The 22,859-nt window shown below is 39.9% G+C and overlaps 1 long non-coding RNA gene across 1 annotated transcript in view; it reads right to left on the bottom strand.

The window, feature by feature from the left end:
• LOC144597159 (uncharacterized) overlaps positions 1–19,823 on the bottom strand; it is a 65,095-nt gene extending 45,272 nt beyond the window's left edge. Inside the window, exon 1 of the long non-coding RNA XR_013547702.1 lies at positions 19,743–19,823. This is a non-coding gene — a long non-coding RNA (uncharacterized LOC144597159). The remainder of the gene's footprint in view (positions 1–19,742) is intronic.
• Positions 19,824–22,859: the final 3,036 nt, after the last annotated feature.

Raw genomic sequence — 22,859 nt, forward strand, 5'->3', positions numbered from 1 at the left:
AAAGTTATGGGATATTTGAGGATTGGCTTTGAACGTGCATTTGGCGAGGGACTGAATGGGTCACCATAGATGGTGGAGGAGGGGTGAATGGGACACAGGTGGCAGACGTTAGAGGGAGAGCTGAGCTTTGTTAAGTTGAATGAATTATAGAAGAGGCTGGGGGATCATCAAAGGGTTATCATGAAGAGGTGGGTTTTTAATGGGGCATTGTGAGTAGTGAAGAGCAAGTGAAGGGATCATTCCAAGGGAGTAAATGGGGATTTGTAAGGGTTGGCGACATGACACAGCAAGGGTGTTAATGTGGGAGTTGTGAGAAAAAATGCAATGCTTCAGGGAGCAGACAAATGAATAGCATGCCGCATGAAGTGGCAGGTGTATGTGAATGAACATTGGAGGGGTGGAAAGGAGAGTGACTTGGCTATGGTGACGGGTGGAAAGAAAGTGAATGGATATAGCGGTGAGTGCAGGGAGAATGAATGGCATATAATGGTGGAATGAATAGGATATAGTGGTGGGAGAAAGGGATATCAAGGCGAGGAAGGGAGTGAATAAGACATCAAAGTAGAGTGAAAGGAAACAAATCAGACATTGCAAAGGGATAAATCAGTTGACAAAATCGTGTATATATAGCACACTTAACATAGCCAACTATAACAAGGCAGTTCACAGGATCCTGGCAAAAAAGGAAACTGCTGTAATTGTATCTGCCTCCACCACCTCCTCTGGCAGCTCGCTCCAAATATTCACCACCCAGTGTGAAAAACGTACTCCTCAGGTCTCCTTTAAATTTCCTACTTCTCAACCTAAACTTATGCCCTCTAGTTTCACACCGCCATCCGCAGACGAAAGACTTTTATCTATCCTACATCCCTCAGAATTTCACAAATCTCTATAAAATCACACCTCAGGCTCCTACATTCCAGTGAGAATAAAGCCAGCTTTATCCAAGCTTTCCTCATAAGTATCATAAGGAACCTCAGATGGCAGCTTACGAAAAAAAAAAGACAGAAAGTGCTGGAGTAAATCAGAGGATGAGGCAGCATCTCTGGAGAACATGAATAGATGATGTTTCAGATCTGGACACTTCTTCAGACAGATTTTGTTCGTGGGGTAGAAACCTGGTAGAGAGTGTCTTTTCTTCTTTACATCTCTGGCCTTTATCCAATCATCTGCCAATCAAAAAAACCCTCACCTATATCCACCTGTCACTTCCCAAGCTTTGTCCTGCCCCCACATCACGTCTAACCTTTTCACCCTCTCACCGCATCAGTCTGAAGAAGGGTCCCGACCCGAAACATCACCTGTTCCTGTTCTTCAGAGATGCTGCTAGACCTGCTGAGTTGCTCCAGTACATTGTGTCTTTTTTTTCTCATAATTAAATCTCACCATTCCAAACAACATCTGGCTGCACTCTTTCTAATGTTACAACCTTCCTGTAGTGTGGTGACCCGAACTGTGCACAATACTCCAAGTACAACCTGAACAAAGCTTTGTACAGCTGATCTACCCCAAGCCTCCACTCCTTTTTTGTGCCAGTTCTGCATTTTTTTTAATGTATCTGTCTCTACTTTAAATATATATAATGATCTGGCTTCCACAATTTCTGGCATTACAGAGATTCACCACAATCTGCAAAAAGAAATGTCTATTCACTTTGGCTTTAAATGGCCCACCACTTATTATGATACTAAATTCCCTTCTTTGAGATTTTCCAAGTAGTGGAAATATTGTGTGGCTTGGAGTCACGTGGAGGCCAGACCAGGTAAGTACAGATCTTAAGTAAGTAAGATAATTCCCTGAAATACATTAGTGAATCCAGTAGTTTAAAATTTCTCTAATTGAAGCTATTTTAAAGTGCAGATGTATTTAATTTCCCAGCTGTCATGGTAAGATTCAAAATCATATCTCTGGATTAATGATCCAGAACTTTGGCTGCTAGTCAATGAATCATTATGCTATCACACCACAAGTGGTTCAAGAACCTCATATGAATTTCTTGCTCCAGCATGAAACATAATCAATAACAGGAAATAGAAGCAGGAACATGCCACATGTCTCTTCAAATATGTTTTGTCATTCAATCAAGGTAATGGCTGATTCTTTGCTCAAATTTACCTTCCTGCATTATTACCTTATCTCCTGATTCTCCTAGATGAAGTCTATTAGATCTCAAAGAGCCATAAAGTAAATAACAGGCCCCTCAGCCTAAGTCATTCCTGACGACCAAGATACCACGAATGGCTAGGTCCATATGCCTGCCTTTGGCCCATATCCCTCCAAATCTTTCCTATGCAAGTGTGTTTTAAATGCTCTTATTGTACCTGCCTCAACTACCTCTTCTAGTGCTCATTCTATATTCCCACCCTCTGAGTGAAAAAAATAGCCCAAGAGGTTCCTATTAATTTTTTTCCCCTCTCACTTTAAACCTACGTCCTCTGGTTCTTGGTTCCTCTACCCTTGGTAAAAGACTCTGTGCACTCACCCTATCAATTCCCCTCATGATTTTATACACCTTTATAAGATCATTTCTCAGCCTTATGCGCTCCAAGGAATAAAGTCCTAGCTTGCCAAACCTCTCCCAATAGTTCAGGCCCTTGAGTCCTGGCAACATTCTCATCAATTTTCTCCACTCTCTCCAACTAATGACATTGTTCCATCCATGTCGGGATAATTGAATATCCTCAACAGTTGAACATCCACATCTTTGGGGTAGAGAATTCAATGATGTATTCCATGATTCTATATGTAAACAAATTTTTATTTTAGTCTGAAAGTCTAAATTGTAATGCACAAACTATACCTTTCAAATGTAAACTCTCTATTGAAACCAGGTCAGGTTTGTCACACTTTACTAGTTTCAATTAAATGACCTCTCATTCTTCTAAACTTCCGTGCATAACTTTTACAATGGCTCTTCAGTGGAACCTCCATCACTCTCTCCCGTCCTTTCACCCATCACCTTTTGCAGGTAGACTTGGACATTCTGGCAGATAAGCTAGACAAGGAGGGGATCAAATTTAATGAAGAAGTATGAAGCAAGATCTTTTAACAGAATAGACGAGGAGACAAAAAACAACCGGTTTTGTTCTAAGATGTCTGCAGGAACAACAGTGCCTAAGTTTTTTATATGCATTAATTCTTGAAAGTAGGTGTAAATCCTCAAGTCATCTAATAACTTTAATGACCCACACCACCGTGGCCATGCTCTCATCCCACTGCTTCCATTGGGAAGAAATTACAGGTAACTGAGAACAGTTACCTCCAAGATTAAGAACAGCTACTTCTCATCAATCACCAGTCTCTTGAGCCACACTGCACAAGCCTAACCCTAAACCTACCTCAGCCACAAATTACTATGGATATAGTATAGATGGTACTACATACTTTGGCTTGCACTATTATGGGGTATAACTGATAATTTATTGTATGATTGTTTCTTGCATATTTATTTGTGGTTTACATTAATATGCCTGTAAAGCTGCAGCAAATAAGAATGTCATTGTTCCTTTCCTGGTGCAATTGACTATTAAACACTATCGAATCTTGACTCTCGAAAGTCATAAATCAGGTTGAAAGAGTGGTTGACAAACCATATGCAAACTTAGTCTTCATAAGATACATTGAAAAGCAAAGCGGGAAATTGTGGTCATCATGCACTGAACATTGAATATGCCATAGCTGGAGCATTGCATCCAAATCCAGTCACACAACTTTGGGAAAGATGCGAGTGTTCTCGAGAATACAGAAAAAAAATACTAGAATGGTTTCAAGGATGAGGATTTCCAGCTCTAAAGTTAGACTGTAGAACCTGTGGCTGTATTCCTTGAAGTAAAAAGAGATAGCGAGAAGATTTGGATGGAAATCATGATTAGCATTGGTTACATAAAGAGGGAGACAGTTCCCTTTAGGAGAGAACAAGGAGCAATGGACACAGATTTAAAGTTATAGGCAAAGGATGAAAGAGGTAATAAGAAATATATATTTTACTCAGGTTATAATTACAAACTAAACTTATTGCTGGTAGTGGGAACAGCTTGTGGTGAAAACAGGATTAAATAGTGCCTTTGAGATATAGAGTAATTTAAAAGGCTGTGGGAAAAGAATAAATTGATAGAACTGAGAAGATAGGTTGGTTAGATTATATCATCTTTAGCATTGTAACAACTCTTTATTTCAATTCTGTGTTTTCCTTATCCCAGGAATCAATCATAAATAAACGCTGCCTTAACCCCAAAGCTACAGTAGTTTATCCTTTGTCAGATGCAGAGGCCAGAACTGCCTGCTGTACTCCAAATTTGGTTGCACCAGAGCCCCGTACAATCTAAACAAGATTGCCTTAGAGTTTATTCCAGCCCACTTGCAATTAAGGCCATCACAGCCATTTGCCTTCTTCATTTAGACTTGGATTGTTTTCTCTGAAACGTCACAGGTTGAACGGAGACTTGATAGAAGTGTATAAAATTATCAGAGGGTAAATTGGGTAGACAACCAGAACCATTTTCCCAGGGTGGAAATGTCCAACACAAGAGGGCATAGATACTGTATAAAGTGAGAGTGGGAAAGTTTAATAGAAATATGCGAGGCAGGTTTTTTACCAAGGTGGTGGGGGCCTGGAACCTATTGCCAGGTTAGTGGTGCAGACAGAAATGTTAGTGACATTTAAAAGGCTTTTAGATAGGCACATGGATGTGCAGGGAATAAAGGGATATAGATCATTTGCTGGCAGATGAGATCTGTTCAGCTAGGCGTTGCATTCCGAATGGACATTATGGGCTGAAGGGCCCATTGCTGTGCAGAACTGTTCTATATTTCTATGTTCTATATTCTATTGCTTGACAGACCTGCATTTTTACCTTCTGTACTTTCTAAATCAGCAAACCCAAGTGCATTGTTTTACTTATTTTTGCCATTTTCTCAATATTTTAAAATATATTCTGCTTTATCGTTCTTGTCAAATTCCCCCTCATCATTTTCACATAATATACTTTGTCATCTCCATGCACACTCATGTAATTTCTATTTGACTATTCACATTGCTAATTTTCCCACCTATCTTCCAATCTAAAGGTCATAAGTAATAGGAGCAGAATTAGGCCATTTGGCCCATCAAGTCTACTCCGCCATTCAATCATGGCTGATCTATCTCTCCCTCCTAGCCCCATTCTCCTGCCTTCTCTCCATAACCCCTGACACCCATACTAATGAAGAATCTATCTATCTCTGCTTTAAAAATATCCTTTCACCTGGCCTCCACAGCCTCCTGTGGCACAGAATTCCACAAATTCGCCACTCTCTGACTAAAGAAATTCCTTCTCATTTCCTCCCTAAAGGAGCGTTCTTTCATTCTGAGCCTCTGACCTCTAGTCCCAGACTCTCCCATTAACGGAAACATCCTCTCCACATCCACTCTATCCAAGCCTTTCACTATTCGGTACGTTTCAATGAGGTCCCCCCTCATTCTTCTAAACTCCAGCGAGTATAATAATAATAATAATAATAATGCATTACATTTATATAGCGCTTTTCTAGAAACCCAAAGACGCAGTGTCCCAGTGCCATCAAATGCTCATCATAAGTTAACCCATTCATTCCTGGGATGATTCTTGTAAACCTCCTCTGGACCTTCTCCAGGACCAGCACATCCTTCCACAGATATGGTGCCCAAAACTGTTCACAATAAATCTGGATACATTACATTTTACCTTTTCATCTATGAGTCCTGAACAGCTGATGTTCAGTATTCATCCCCATTGCAGCCACAAGTAACAGAAACTGAAAAATATTTGTTAGTTTCTCCTCTTTGTTACCTTTTAATTTACCATCCTCACATTCTATTGTGACACTGACAACCTTGTGGGAGGGGAACATGGACATGGTAGAGGGGGCGGTGTTTTATTCATGCAACAGATTTTTATATTATTTTTATGTTTTTATATAACTGAACTAACTGAATGCAAATTGTGATTTTTTTTTTTAATACTACATAAATCTCTATTTCAGACCTGCTAAATGTGTCTTTATGAGGAAAATAAGAGATGGAAGAGATTTAGAATGCATGTTGAAAGAATGCAGGAATGTAGTTAGCAAATGCTGTGTTGCCTGGTCATTTTTAGGCACATATGTAGCAGCCTCCTTACAGTTTGCTCATTCACAAGCAAGGATGTTAAAGTGAAGATAGACACAAAAAGCTGGAGTAACTCAGCAGGGCAGGTAGCATTTCTGGAGAGTAGGAATGGGCGATGTTTCGGGTTGAGACCCTTCTTCAGAAAGTCATGAGTTAGGCACCTATAATACATTTTAGGCACTTTACATCACAAGACATGTCTCTTGTATGCCTTTATTAACATTCATGAACAAGAGAAGAGTAAGTATCCAGCCTGTCCCATTCACAAATCTTCAGGAGCTCTTTCCACCAGCAACTACCTGCAAGACAAACAGAAATGATTTGTTTCTTGGAGTTGCGAACAGACCAGAGGTCATAGCCTCAGAATTAATGGACCTTCCTTTAGGAAGGAGATGAGGAGGAATTTCTTTAGTCAGACAGTGGTGAATCTGTGGAATTATTTGCCAAAGAAGGCGGTGGAGGCTGTCAATTGATATTTTTAAGGCAGAGATAGATAGATTCTTGATTAGTATGGGTGTCGAGTTATGGGGAAAAAGTAGGAGAATGGGGTTAGGAGAGAGAGATAGATCAGCCATGATTGAATGGTGGAGTAGACTTGATGAGCCGAATGGCCTAATTCTGCTCCTATCACGTATGACCTTATGACTTTCGTGGGCCACTCTGATTCCTGTGACAGGACTTACTTAAGTACATCTACCAGTGAGACACATGGCTTACTGATGTGAAGGCCGGTGAAATCTAGAGTCCAGTTTTACACAACATTTTTGGTCAGAGAAAAGGTGTTCAGGCAGTACTGAGTTTAGATCAGGAAACAGGTTCAGACTGAAACTAAAGCCCCAATGACTGAACTGGGTATTCAGAATGAAATTATGAACATACAAAACCAATGATAGAGAGGTAGCTGTTCCATCACATGTGCCCAAGAGTCATGAAGTTACTTGCATCTTTCACTGAAAGTGTGGACATTGTAATTCATCGTATTTAAAAATTAACACCATGTGGCAGACATTGAACAAATGAACCCAATGCAAATGTAGGATGTGAAACTCTTTCATGAGTTTAGGACACTGTAATGCATTTTACTGCCAGTCAGTTATCTTTGAAGTGTTTTAATGGTTGCAATGTTGGGGAAATAGTACTAATAACCATAAAGTTCCACAGATTGCCAAGTGATAATGATTGTTTTTGTTCATTTGGTTAAAGAATATGTTTTGGCCAGGAGACTAGAAAAGTTACCCTGCTCTCCTCCAATACCAGACTCCTGTATATTTTGCATCTACCTTAAATGGCAGGTAGGACATGGCAATGTCAATTCTAAAAGATAGCACCTCTGCCACTGCAGTGCAAGCCCAGATTGCCTGATGATGGCTAGAAAGGGACTTGGACTGATAATTCTATGACATTGAACAAACTTGAGTCAAGCCTGATGCATTTATATTTCAATGTAGTATAATCTTTGAGAGAGTAGTCAATAAATGTGCAAACCTTCCAGCCTTTACGCTGAGACCCCAGAGGACAAGGATCGGGAGTGTGGGATCTCTGTGGTGTACTTGCCTGGAATAACCTTTCACCCCGATCCAAGCAAATTGTTTGGAAGCGCTGCTTGCCAAATATAGACGCATACATAGTCGATAGAACTAAGATGAGGCCTAACAATCATGAGGCTACCAGGTTCATTCCTGCCTGAATTAGTTTATGCATAGGCCCATTGTTTTGGATTACATTTTTTTTACTATCCAAGTAGAACCTTTGGACAGTACAGTGGTGCAGCTGGTGGAGCTGCTGGTTAGATCCTGACCTCAGGTGCTGTCTGTGTGGAGTTTGCACGTTCTCCTCTGGTCGCGTGGGTTTCCTCTGCGCTCCGTTATCCTCCCACATCCTGAAGATGTGCAAGTTTGTCGGCTTATTGGCTTCAGTAAAATTGTTCCTTATGTGTGGAGAGTGGATGTGAAGGTGGGATAACATAGAACTAGTGTGAATTGATAGTGTGAGTGGTAGGTATCACAAAATGCTGGAGTAACTCAGCAGGTCAGGCAACATCTAGGAGAGAAGGAATGGGTGACGTTTCGGGTCGAGTGGGGGTCGAGTGGTAGGTGTCGACTCTTTGAGCCCAAGAGCCTGTTTCCACGTTGTACGTCTAAACCCGGGAATAGAGTTCGTACACCTAGACGTCGGTACTCTTATGTCTCACGGCAATGCAGAGCAACAACCATATGCGTTCAAAAAGCAAAGCGTTGGAGCAACTCAACGGGTCAGGCAGTATCTGAGGAGGGAATGGAAGGACCATTCATCAGGCTGTGGAGGGAGGGGTACAGCCCGAAGCGCCGCCTGATTATTTTCTCTCCAGAGATGCTGCCTGGCCCGCTGAGTTCAATGGTTCAATAGTGCTTTTATTGCCACATATACGAAGAGCTAACAAAGTGAAATCCGTATTCTTACAAACAGTCCAGTGGAGTATTGCCTCCAGCACGTTGTGTTTTGTTCAAGATGCCAGTATCTGTGCCCAGCTCCCTGTGTCAAAAACATATGCGTTCAATTGGTTTGGATGCTGCATGTTCTATGGACCTGCGGACAGATGGAGACATTTATACCCTGGAGACCACGACAATCGTCTAAACTACACACATGTCATTAACCCAGCCGCTCGAGGCCAAACAAAAACGATCTGCATAAATATATACGGAGAATATAATGTTTGGAAACGGCCAACAATTACGAGACGTACAGGGCAAAACGATTTAAAGTGAAAAGAAAAAAAGACCAGACCGTGATCCGACATCTTCTTCCGACCACTGGACCAGTGCAGGAACCAGTCCTTGTCAGAATACCAAAAACACCAGCCTCCAAGAGGAACGCGTAAGGCAGTATGGAGAGACACAAAGTGCTGGAGTAACTCGGCGGGTCAGGCAGCTTCTCTGGAGAAAAAGGATGGGTGACCTGTCGGGTCAAAACCATTCTTCAGACTGGAAGATGGGTCCCGACCCGAAACATCACCCATCCATTTTCTCCAGAGATGCTGCCTGACCCGCTGAGTTTCTCCAGCACTTTGTGTCTATCTTCGGTATAAACCAGCGTTTGTAGTTCCTCCCTACACATGTTGTAAGGCACTGGTTTGAAAGTGAAGACTCCCATTTATATCATTAGGCCATTCAACAGTCATGATTCAAGAGTGTTTCATTGCCAACTGCATAGGGGAGAAATTCTTATTTTCTGTAATTTTTACAAGCACATTAACGCAACACAACAAACAAATAATGTCATAATTACATAAGTTCATAAGTTATAGGAGCAGAATTAGTCCATTCGGCCCAAGAAGTCTACTCTGCCATTCAATCATGGTTGATCTATCTTTCCCTCTCAACCCCATTCTCCTGCTCATAACCCCTGACACCCGGACTGATCAAGAATCTATCAATCTCCGCCTTAAATAAATAGACAATAAACATTAATACAATAATTTTTCCGTTATACTAGGTTGCCAGACCTAGTCTGCCACTTGTTTTAAACCTTTCGGATGTGATATTATGCCTGTGTAATGTTTGTTTGGTCTTGGGTATATGACAGTGATAACTGCGGAAAGAACAAAAACACTTTCTCGTGTGAACACTTGAAACAACTTCAACGTTGTTTCTGATTATCGTTTAACTTTTATTCAACGTTCAACCTCAATATTTCCTGCTTTTAACATTCCAGATGCTGGTTTATACCGCCAATTATTTCACCCTTTTCATTTCCCGACCTTTCTTTTCCTTTCATGTCTTCCCTCTCACGGCTTCAGAAATTCATCCTTATTTTTCTTTCAGCTATTTCTGCCATTGTCATATTTCCGTCATTGTCATATTTCCGTCATTGTCTTGCCCTCCTGCCTTCTATCACTCGGACAGTGTCTCAATGGGTTGTGTCTTGCTGCGGGGTGATCATGTATAAAGTTTAGCAAAGGGAATTTTAAGTTTCATGAATGGTATTCGGCAATTATTTCATCCTTTCACCGTGAACTCCTCTTTTCGACTTGCATCGTTGACTTTTGCAAGTGTAGTTCTTTCGCCGTTTACATCAAACCTAGATAAAGATTGTCGCACCAAACTGCTAGGGCCAGTTTATTTTCAAAACTCGAGTGTGATTGTATGAAGAATTGTGATCAGGGTTCAGCTGAATATAAAATCACCAAATTGTTCTACTGCCTTTACTGCTGGGTGTTTTCGCATGAATTTCAAGATGTTTCATATCTACAAGGTCACGTATTCTCCTCTGTGCTCGGAGGGGGAGGGGTTGTTCTGTTTAAAAAGTATTGACCGGCCGCGGGCTCCAGGCTACAATCTTTTAACCCTGTCAAACGCGGCATACTGCAGGAAATTAAGATGTTTTAAATGTATATAAAATTAGAAGACTTTGTCAGCAATTTCTTCTCATTAAATTATTTTATAGCGAACGGTTTAGAATTGATAGATTAAATTTGTTTCAATTTAATATGCGATTAGATGCCGTAAAACCGCGGAGGAATTTAATAAATCGCGAAATTGTCAATTGCAAACAACTCCAAACCGTGATGTCCAAATGCATCGTCCTTATTTTTTTAATAAAGATGGTTATTGATAGCTGGAGGTAGCGATGGGAAAGTTATGTCTAAAGGGCGCTAATTGTAGTCAGGCATTTTAATATCAGCTGTTAACAGCCGGTCGAGCTGCCAGTTCTTTCAGGAGACCTATCCACTGAAATGCTCAAGTTTTGACGATGTGATTATGATGATATTTTATTGTCACGTGTACCTAGGTAAAGTGAAATGCTTTGTTTTGCATGCAATCGGGTAAAATCATGCGGCAGACTTCACCTAGGCAGTACACAAGTACACAGTACACACGTTTCTGACGCAGACAAAGTTTAAAAGTTTATCCCGATATTCCATTCATTGTTCCAACTATTACCAATTGCCCCAGTTGACAGATGATTACAGCGAAATGCGGAGAGCGCTCTTATTATCCCTCATGTTGTATTTAACTGCTAAAAATGTTCATATTCTAGAGAGCGACAGATAAGACAGATAAGATAAGAAATAAGTTATCTTGGTTATCTTGAAAACCTCATGATTTGAAAAAGTGCAGGGATCGTGCAATCCCTTACAATCCCTTACATCTTGTTATCCGTTAATTTGCTGCCATAGACAATAGACAATAGACAGTAGGTGCAGGAGGAGGCCATTCGGCCCCCTCGAGCCAGCACCAACATTCAATGTGTCATGGCTGATCATTCTCAATCAGTACCCCATTCCTGCCTTCTCCCTATACCCCCTCACGCGATCTTATTTGAGATCCACTGAATTTTTTACGCAGTTTGCTCGCTGATAACAATTCTAGCAACTTGCAGCTCTCGTTATGCCAAATCAAGGGTTACAGGCGCGATTGAACTTCCAGAATTTAAAAGCAATGTTAGATTATACATTCCTTGTCACTTTAATAGAGCGTGAAATGAGAATTTAGAATTCGTGCCCTAATGGTGTGTGTAGGATCAAGAAAGACTTTTTAAAAAGGTTAAATCTGAGTATATTTTACCAAGGTTAGGACTGTGCCAACTTTTGCAAGAAACCAAGATAAAACCCGTACTATGTGTAAGAAAAACTGCAGATGATGGTTTAAACCGAAGATAGACACAAAAACCTGGAGTAACTCAGCGGGACAGGCAGCATCTCTGGGGAGAAGTAATGGGTGACGTTTCGGGTCGAGACCCTTCTTCAAAACCCGTACTAGTTCTTCTAGCTGTTGCACGTTTCTGAGGGGACAGTTACAAGATCAGAAAATGTTAGGATCACGCACATGCAGATTTAAAATGAACACCATGCCTACAGCACTTAGTGTGTGACAAAAAGCATAATCTTGAAGAATTTCATAGCACGTCATGATGGGATATTTGATTATCTTATAAACGTGCTCTTAGTGTCAGCTACTGTTATACAGAGTAGGAAGGAACTGCAGATGCTGGTTTAAACCGAAGGTTGACACAAAATGCTGGAGTAACTCAGCGAGACAAGCAACATATCTGGAGAGAAGGAATGGGTGACGTTTCGGGTCGCGACCCTTCTTCAGACTGTTATACAGAAGTAAACTTAAAAAAACAGATTAGGGATCCCAGCAAATTCTTTCATTTGTATTGGTGACTGATTTAAAAGTATATTTCCAAAAAGCATCGATTTGTTATCACAGTTGCATGGAATGTTTGCATTATTTTTTGAAGTAAGTTGTCTTAGCTTTTGATCAATATCGGGAGTGGTTGTTGGCAGGATCACCATGTCCTGGTATAATCCGTCTCCTCCGTGCTTTCTTTTTAGCTGCCAGCATACAAAGGATTAGTGCAAGAATGATACGTCCACTTGTGTCTACAAAAAACTATTTGGAACACTTATGTAAGAGTTAACTTCTAGAACACGCGTCAACTTTTTAAAGGGAAATAAACGGTTGGCGTTTTGTTCATCAACATGAAGTCTGATGGACCAGCTAGATCAAGGATCTTGTCGATGCTGGAATCTTCAGCAAATAAAAAGCCAAGTGCTGCCCCTCCTCTCTTCCAACTTTCTCCCCCATCCCACCACAATCCGTCTCAAGAAGGGTCCCGATCCGAAGCGTCACATTTCCCTTGTTCCCCAGAGATGCTGCCTGTCCCGCTGAGTTATTCCAGCACTTTTGCGTCTTTTTTTACGTGCTGGAGAAACTCAGCGGGCAACCAGCATCTGCGGAGGGAAAGGAACACTCGATGTTTCGAGTCAGACCCTGTCTGCCCCACTAAATTCCTCCAGCACTTTGTTCTTTTATTGTGTTTTGGATTAAGAATGTCGATTTTCGTAAAATATATCAATGATGTAGCGGCTAAACTATTAAACGTGGGTAGAATAGTCTGTGTCTTGTACTTCAATCTAATTATATCAATCTCTGATCGCTTAAAATATTGTTTCTTGGTACTGCCAGGGTTGCATTTAAGTGGGGTGGTTCTATCTGAAAATCAGCGAAAATATTTTAGTAAAATGATTATAAAGCGAAATTTTTTTAAATTAGTAAAACTAACATAATAGAACTGTGCGTATCTGGAACACCGTCAACCTGAGGGAAGGATAACGAATAATTACATCTTGTGACGAGAATTGATATTGAAGCATGATCGCGCATGAATACACAATGTCCAGTAAAAGTATAAATAGCACAAAGGGTGCTTAACAGAGGGGTACAAAATAATTGGGGTTCTAATTAAATAATTATAAAGATAGCGAGGCAATACTAGCGATGAATCTAGATTAAGAGAAATCATCACAAAAAATAACATAGCCTTTACAGACATATTTTTTGAACCAACTAGAGTGAGAAAGGGGAATGTGCGTTACTGGAGGTGAATACTCTGTCAAAATAATAAATGACACTACACCGCCCGCATGTGACCGTGTCTGGTTGCGCTTCTGCCTGCTATTCAGATGCGATGACATTTTGATGTAATTATTGCCTAAAAAGCCCTGCCCAGTATCTCTCTCCCCTCCCCTTCCCTGTCCTTTGTTTTTGCCCAAGGCCATTGGCATGGAGAGGATCATTTGCTACCAACTGGGCTGTTTGATGAGGGCCTGACCTAGCGACTCATCCATCAGCACAGCCTACTTTCTTTTATTTACATCTGTCTTTAGCATTCTAATTACTCTGTTTATTACTATAGCCTAAAGGAACCCGTAAAAACAAGGGACTAGAGATTTCCATAACAATAAAGGTTCTCATATTTGCTACCTTCCAGTGTTTGCTGCTGTAATGACCTATAGGTGTCCTTTCAAGAAATTAGCCATTAGAAGTCAGATTGTGCCGTTAGGTTATTGACTACGCGTGAAATTATACCAAGAAGGGGTACCCAATTTAATTGAAGGAGGATCTCCTTATAACTAACTATTATAACTAACTATCTCGCTATCCATTGCAGATTGTTTGGCTGCAGCTTCACCTTTAATGAGAGTATTTTATCTCTTGCGGCGTTCACGTTTTCTCTGCATCATTTTTGCTGTAGAGGAAGGTTTAATATATGAAAGTTGGGGTTTTTTTGTGCATAATTGTTTAGAGTTAATAGAAACAGAGAAACATAGAAAACAGGTGCAGGAGTAGGCCATTCGGCCCTTCGAGCCAGCACCGCCATACAATCTGATCATGGCTGATCATCCAAAATCAGTACCCCTCTCCGGCTTTCTCCCCATATCCCTTGATTCCGCTCGCCCTAAGAGTTATATCTAACTCTCTCTTGAATACATCAAGTACCAAGTGCATTTTACTTAACGTGGTATACAGTTTAATCTTCGCACGTTTTTCGTTTAATGAGGCACAATTCATCTCCAGAAAGGTCCTATCTCTGCGTCTTGTTGGCAAATCTTAAATGGATTAAAAAAGGAACATAATTACGATTTAACTACGACGGTTTACAGAGAAAACATTTCCCCGCTCCGCCATTCCCATGAGATCAGTGTATGGTTACAAAATATCGTCCGTAGCTTATTTTTTTATTCTTGAAGGTCATGGGAGTAAAGTAAATAAATAAAGGCCAGTTTATTTATATGTTGGATTAACATGGGGGGCGAGGGAGTGGGCAACAGAATAAGTACATTTTTCCAATGTTGTTAATAACTCTATGTCCACCACTTAACTCTTTTTGGTTGCACTACACATCAAATTGTAACTGAGTAAAAATCTCTAAAGTTATTCAATCTCCAGGAATCGACGGTTACTTTCAGATACTTTCCGCAAGATGTTTTAGGAATCAATCATACTCAATCAGTTGGTTTAGTTTTTTTTAATGGATATAATATATCTTCTAGACGAATTTTAATTGTGTTGTCATCGACACATGTCGGTATTCATCGTGTCCATTTTGGCTGTTCTGCGGACTTGTGTCTGTGAACATGTATCTATCTTAATGCCAGTAAATGCGAGGATACATGATTGTCCTGGTAGGATAATGTGTATCTGTCAGTAATTCAGTATGCTGTGTAATGGCATCAGGGTTCAATTTAATGTACGAATTCTTTCCAATTTTTGGCGATAATTTATTGTCCTTTGTGTTGCCATATGAGCAACTGATAGATAATGCAATAATGCCGACGTAATTAAGCGAGCGCAACTTAATCATCAAATGAGAGCAGTTTCGCTGTCCGTCACGCAGCTCTCTGTGCTGCTCCGCGTTGAGTAATCGCTGAGCAACCAACAAACATCGAGGGACAATTTCCCAGTTACAACCAGCAAGAGCCCCGCTGCGGCACATTACCAAAATGGGCGGGACAACTGGAAATAACAAAGGGAGCATGGGAAAGCGGGAGCTGTGTCCTCACAAATATTAACACTTCCCAATCGGGCGAAGTAGAAATTGTGATTCAGATAAACCTGGAAGATTAAATTCAAACCAAATGGACTCGTGGGTTGTTTATTTTTGATAAATTAACGTGGATAATTCTATTGTGAGCAGTTAATTACACTTTCCAGAATCTACTAAGGTACCAGGAAGGAATGCTCCAGCTAACTAATCCATTGATTTATATATGCAGTCTATGGCCACGATATAAACCACCAAATGGACTTGTTTCCGTTTTTAGTATTCCATTCTTTAAAGTTCTAGCTCGATAGAAATCAAAGCGAACAGGTAATAACAACTGCTAATTATTTGAACATATAGAATTCATTCAGCTTGGGTGCCAATACCTGTTGCGGGAAGGTGAGCCTTTTGTACAAAAAAAACCAAAATGTAGATGAAAGAAAAGAACGTACTAATGTCGTTTAAAAATCACTTTTTGAATCTCGCAGCAATTTTCCACAATTAGTTACGCTCCTGCCTGTGAACTCTATATGCAATGGAGATTCAAGAAAAGACAATGCACCGAGTAAATCGTCCAAACTCTCGTCTGAATGACATCAATAATGGGGCCCACACTTTAATGAGCTCTCAAGTTTAAAGACTTGAAGGATATTAACAAGCGACTTGACAAATGGTGCTTAGAACCACATTAAAGACAGTGCTAATGGAGCGCATAATGATGGCTAATTTTCGATCAGATATAAATTAGAGCCCCAACAGTTATTTGCCTAAAGGACTTTATGTAAATGATTCCGTTCTGTATAAACTGAGGAGCGAGTAAAGCGCTGACATTCTGGCACTCCTTGTGGGAATGATTAATAGATCTGCGGCAGAATGTGGCTGACAAGGAACTACACAATATACAGAAAATACGTCCATACACAAATCAAATCCTAATTCAAATTATGTTGATCCCTTGCTCTTTTTAAAGACAATCCCAAGTAGCCCTGTCTTAAGCTTTCAAAATACATGTTGTGGAACATTATAGTAATCCTGGCGGTGTTTGCTTATTGCTTGCTATTAGAGTATACGTCTTTATGCGTACAATTAGGAATCGCTGTATATTTCAGGCATGAAAGACTCCTTCCTGCGGTACATCTTGATCTGGAACAACATTAACGTGTTAGATGTTATTAATTCTGTAGAAAAGTCCGGGATGGAAGATTAAAGGTTAGTGGATTTAGTAACTGGGGTATAAGTAATGGCGGTTCCACGTTTTATAAAATTATTTCTCTTATCGCATTGTGCATTGATTATATATTTCGCACAACGTAGCGAAAGGAACATATGAATTAAAAGCGCGGAGATTTCATCACTTCAAATATAAATGCGTTGGATATCAGGCATTACTTCCGCCGTTGGATTGATTTTTTTTGTCAGACTATTGTAACGGATTTCCATTGATGCATCGGGACATTTCAGGAAATGTGCACTGTTCAGTCATTCTGACGTATGGAGGAAGTAGTGCATTGTTACCAGCGATGTTCGTGTTGGTTTATGATCTATTTTTTTCGGCGCAATTTTAAAAGCACAATTTTTACAGGTAAGCATCGTCCAATTGGAATCTAACATTCCAACTGGGTTCAGTGGCGGCGTCCTTTTGAAATTAAAAATCTACTTAACATTGGGTTCGCCTATTGAAATGCAGACTTCAGCTGTACTGGATCATCATCAGAAATGACGAGAATCTAAATCGTGACGGACTTGTTGATCATAGAGTGTTTATAAAGCTAAATATTGAATGTGACTTTGATGAGATCATCGAAGAAATTGGAACCAACAGCGTTGCTTATTTTCCTAAAAACAAATTGCTGGAGAAACTCAGCAGGACAGACAGCATCCATGGAGGCAACGAGACGACGCAGCGGGTCGGGACCCTACTTCAGATTGATGGATAGCGAAGGGGCTGGGGGGCGGGAGGGTGTTGGTTTACGGTGCGGCAAGAACTGTCAATTGATAGGTGGACTCAGGGGTGATGGTTTACGATCGGTCAAGAGCTGGCAATTGGTAGGTGGTCCCAGTTAAGGAGGGATGGGTTGGCAAATGGGTCATGCGGGGAAGAGAATAGTGGAGATAACAACCGGAGCTGGAAATGAAGCAGAGAAGAAACAAGGGTGCAAATAATGAACCCCGGTCAGAAAGGAAGCGGGAGTGGAATGTAGAACTAGTGGGCGAGATGGTGGGGAAAAAGGAAACGGGTGAAGTGAAGAATGAAAAACATGTGAGAAATAGGGAAGAATTGATGTCGAGCGGGTGGAGGAAGAGGAAGGAACTGGGCGATGGGAACCGGCAAAGTGTAAAGTAAAGTGTGCTCGATGGGGGGTGTGGCTTGGAAGCTGGGAAGATAAAAAGGGAAGGGGAGGAATCTGAAATTGGAGAAATTAATGTTCGTGCCATTGGGTTGTAGGCTACCCACGCGGAATATGAAGTGCTGTTCTTCTAGTTTGCGTGTGGTCTAGCTGCTTCCTTTACAGCTCATCAGCACTTGTTCCCAATTAATTCCCCGATTTAAATTGGACCAGGCAACAATGATGGTGTATTGCGCTTTAAACGCAATTGCAAACTTGTCGTTGTCCCACGTTTTAACACGTAAATATTTATTGTAGCCCGTGGAATGTAAATTAGTGTTTAATCGAGGAATCTGTGATCCTAAATACTGAATTAGAAAACATCTCGGAGTGCAGCCATCAATACCATTGGAGTTTAAGGATAGCAGCTCAGGTTAAGCCCCCCCCCCCCCCCCACACACACACACACACACACACACACACATGCACACACACAATAAAATAATAAAATAAAAATATTTGTTTAAACATAATTTGGGGGGGGGGGGGGGGGTCCACATTTTTCTATTTGACTGTGCTGATCTTACTGAAAATGTTCTTTCGCTCTCCTTCCCAGGTTGACAGTGGTACATTTTACTTTCAATAACTACAACATTCAATTCTTTATGTACATTAGTACACAGAATCATTAAAGATCGAAACGCTAAGGCAGCTTTTATGGTATGAACTTCCAGATGATTTTAAATATATACTTAGCAATATTTACGTGCTGACAGGCATTAAACCCACCGCTATATTTGTTAACTTCTCCAGAATGTCCAAAAATGGTGGTGCGGTTAGATTAACTGACGTGAATCGCGTGGCAAAAAAAGGGGGGGAGGGGGGCTGCGTTATTGTCTCATAAGTTGAGTATCATAAGACAACATGGAAGATATTGTAAAAAGGACACATGGACGCAGTGTGGAAAATGCACAGGGGAGAAGCTAAGAAAGGCATAAAGGTGCACTGCAGTTGCACGTCCGTCTCAGCAAAGGAAGTGGCAGTAATGAAAGAATGAATAGATAGACAGACAGTCTGATAAATAGGTAGACTCACACAGACAGATGAGGATATACTGGACAATCTTTGGGGAAAATATGGGAATGGGTTAATCAAGCAAATATTACACATTATAGCAGTTGACAAACTAAAGCAATCATGAGAAGGGTCTTTTTTTTTGGAATATGTGATTATTTATATTAGGCTACAATTTAGAAATAAATGTTTTGGGAAATTCCCCAGAAGCTAAAATATAGTACTGAAACAAGCAGTTCTTCGAACACTGTGAACACTGATATAAGATTAACGCGAGGCTGTGTACTTGCTGTGTATCGTCTCCATATTAACTGGAACAACATCCAATACGCTTGTTTTCTCAAATGGTAAAAAATACTAACATTGAACAAGGAACACTTTCACAACTCCAATTATTTATTACAAATGTATTCTAGTTATCGGAATCGTTAATTAACAATCGCATACTCGGTTAAACAAAACAAATACTGCATGAAATCATAGAATTAGGATGGGCGTGATATTCCTGGAAATTATGATTTAGATGTTTGTTATTTTGCCTCTTGCAACATCGTTGTCATAATTTAATCGTGTTAAGGCGACTGTGTTTCAATTGCGTGACCGAGAAGGTGTTCAGTGCGCTATGTTATAGATTTTGCATAAAATAGCTATTCAAAGCGTACAACCTGTCAGTTTAAATATCCACTGGTTGGGCTGCAATATTAGTTGTCTTCCCATTCATTCGTATTCACTACTAATAGATAAGTATAATCTTGAAGGACGATTCCTGTTTATTCCCAGAACATTAAACCCATTATTTCATGCGTATATGGAAAAAGTGGGACACAATACCATTAAATACCGCCGCGATGCTTCCACACCAATCCTTTTGTATTAAAAAGTACAGAATATTTTCATCTACTCACCGCGAAACCATTGTTTAAAATACAATGACACAATGGACGTTTAATTCTTCTTCACTCGTGTCCCGTGCCCGTTGATTTCTGGTTGGGAAAAAAACACCACACATTCTTATACCACTACAACCAATTAATATTGCATTAACCGTATTTTTTTTTACTTACAAAAGCACGATATAATGCCACCTCTATACCAAACCCATTTATTATTAACGAAAAGGTAATTGGAGACCTAATGTGTGGTGGTTTCGAGCTGCTGAAGGACCAACACTCCGAAATGGGCTCTCGGTTTTATTTGAAAAGATAACGTATTTGAGAGGCCTGGGAAATTTCAACTTTTATTCTATAGTTCTGTTAATTCAAGATTAAAAGCAATCACGTCTTTGAAGGCAGCCGGTTATTGTAAATGTACAGTTAAAATATTCTCGCTCTCCCAAGGCAGTGTTCCACCGATCCCAGACTTCATTAAAATTTTATCAGTTCCAAAGAATATCGTCAAATTTATTTATTTATTTATTTTTAAATCCTTCGTTCTTGAAGAAGCAATACCTTCCCTAATTAAGGGTTGACGAGATCACAGAAATTGTCACCAGGAGTGGACGTTATATTTTCATGCGTGAATAGTATAAATCAAGAACAACATATTATAAGTGACATTGAAAACACCGGGAATTCAGCATACAACGTAATAACATGATGTTACTCGTTCTTAATTTAACGTCTTCGGAATGTCTTATTTAATATAAAGGAGTGTACTGTTGAAATGGAAATTTGCAATTGTAATCTTTATATTTCATTAAAATGATAAATAAACGTAGACATACGTTGATAAAAATATCTAATCAAATGTTAGAAATGAAAACATGAAGGAAACTGAATTCAATCCCAGTTCGCAGTACTCTCATTCAGATTCCTCCTCCCCTCTTAAATTAACGGATAAGTTTCTCACTCGGGAGCTGACATGTGACTAGATTGAGGATGTCAAGCAGAGGCGCGCACTATGCAAAGTTAATTTTAATTCCCGGTGAGGATTTCAAATTCCAACTCTCTGTGACCCAGAGTAATTAGCTCAGATAACTAATGATTACTTACTTATTCGTTGTAATTATCTGGATTTCGCTTTTCGCTGTGTAATTTATTAATTCCCGTAATAGCCTTTTAGTGAATGACTCATTTAGAGGGCGAGGTAAAATTTAGATTCTTCTCCTGCTTCCTGTTCAGTGGTTAATTTGACATAAACTACATCCCCACCTCCAACCCCCATCCTCAAGATGATACTTGTATTTATCTGATTAATTTGTAATATTTTATTGGCATTTCGATCGCTATTGCTGCATTCAGACGGGTAATTTCAGACGCCTTAGATCAATAATTATTAAGCATTATTTCTAAGTTTTAAGTATTTACAAACTCAATCAGTGTTAACAAGCCTGTCTTTTAAATGGAGGTCCTACTTACTCCTCCCAATCCCCAAACAAAAATAGGCACGATGATATAATTAGTCGAATGTGAAAAATGAAAATACCCAATGAGGAAAAATATATAGTGACAGTACCATCTAAAAATAGTTGCTAACGCAACTAAGTTTCCAATTGTAACTCTTTTATTCGATTTCAGAGGACACACAACCATTCTAATTGTAGTAATTTTGCGTTTATTACACCCAGCCTCTCAAGGTCGAGTATGAAATGAGCACGTTACAGACAAGGTTAGGAAGTCAACTACAACTACACTTGGATCACCCAAAGAAGAGGTTTTAAATAATTTCTACCTTATACCATAAGGTTAAAAACATGATGGGTAAGTTTCATGGCTCTTCCAAGTGTTCTAAAGATAGTCACCTAATCAGTGTATTGAGGCGTTCTTTAGACAGCTGTATTCAGAATTATTAGCAGTAGGTATTAATCATTGTTGCACAAGTCTTTTCCTTGTGGAAAATTGATTATTCCATGATAATTGGAGATATCCAACTCACTTTAATGAATATTAGAAGGATAATGGGAAATGCATATTTTCGGGTTGTGTTCTTTAAGCAGGAACTTTGCAGCGTTTATACAATGTATTTTCCTCTAAATTACCAAGATACGGAGCCACTGTACTGTCAATAGCTGTCACTTGTTTGGCCTGTATGCATTGTGAGTATTATTCATTATATTTAGCTGATAATCACTCGTGGGCTTCAGTCAAAACAGGAAAAGTAGTAGTTTTACAACTTTAGATGAAATAATCGGAAGGTTCTTTCCAGAATGGCTAATGGGTCGTTTTGTGTCATGTCTTTTATCAGCAGACAGGGCATATGAGAATATTTAACAGTCACATCCGAAACAGCTTTGTAATGCAAACAGAAAAAGAGCCCAAGCGTAATATGAGGTGCTATTCCTCCAATTTGTGTTTGGCCTCACTCTGACATTGGAGGAGGCCCAGGACAGAAAGTCTGAAGAAGGGTCTCGACCCGAAACGTCACCTGTTCCTTCTCTCCAAAGATGCTCCCTGTCCCGCTGAGTTACTGCAGCATTTTGTGTCTATCTTCAAGATGAATACATATAGCCCCCTCCCCTCCCTTTTATGTGCTTGTATATTGGAGAAGCATGCCACAGTGTGGAACTTAAAAACAATTCTTCATTTCGTTTAATCAAATTGATGCACGTTTTTAAAGGACGTTATATGTCGACTTTATAAAATGTGATCACCATTTGTTTATTTTCACAACTCTTCTCTCATCAGTCAACACCATCGAGTGCGTATAACTCCTAACATGAGGAACGTGACCCGAAATGCATAGCATTGCTCTTTATTAATGTAATCGAAATGAAATACAGCATTATCGAGCGATTGTGAAATAATTTGTGGCTGTTTATAGTTATATATCACCAGACCCGTTAAAGACTCGATGATCAAGTTCAATTTCACTGAGCAGTAAAACTTTGGCGAACATGTAAATACTCTGATTGTAGAAACTGATAAAGCAATCTGGTAAATGTGCACTGCTTCCTGTGTTAAGGTCTGGTGATGTTTGCTTAACTCATATGCCCTGTCTGCTGATAATAGAATATGCGACAGCATCATCTATTGGCATGAGGAACATTAATTCTTAAAATCTTCTAAGGCACATTCGAATTGAAA

Source organism: Rhinoraja longicauda, chromosome 1 (assembly GCF_053455715.1).
Source record: "Rhinoraja longicauda isolate Sanriku21f chromosome 1, sRhiLon1.1, whole genome shotgun sequence".
NCBI lineage: Eukaryota > Metazoa > Chordata > Chondrichthyes > Rajiformes > Arhynchobatidae > Rhinoraja > Rhinoraja longicauda.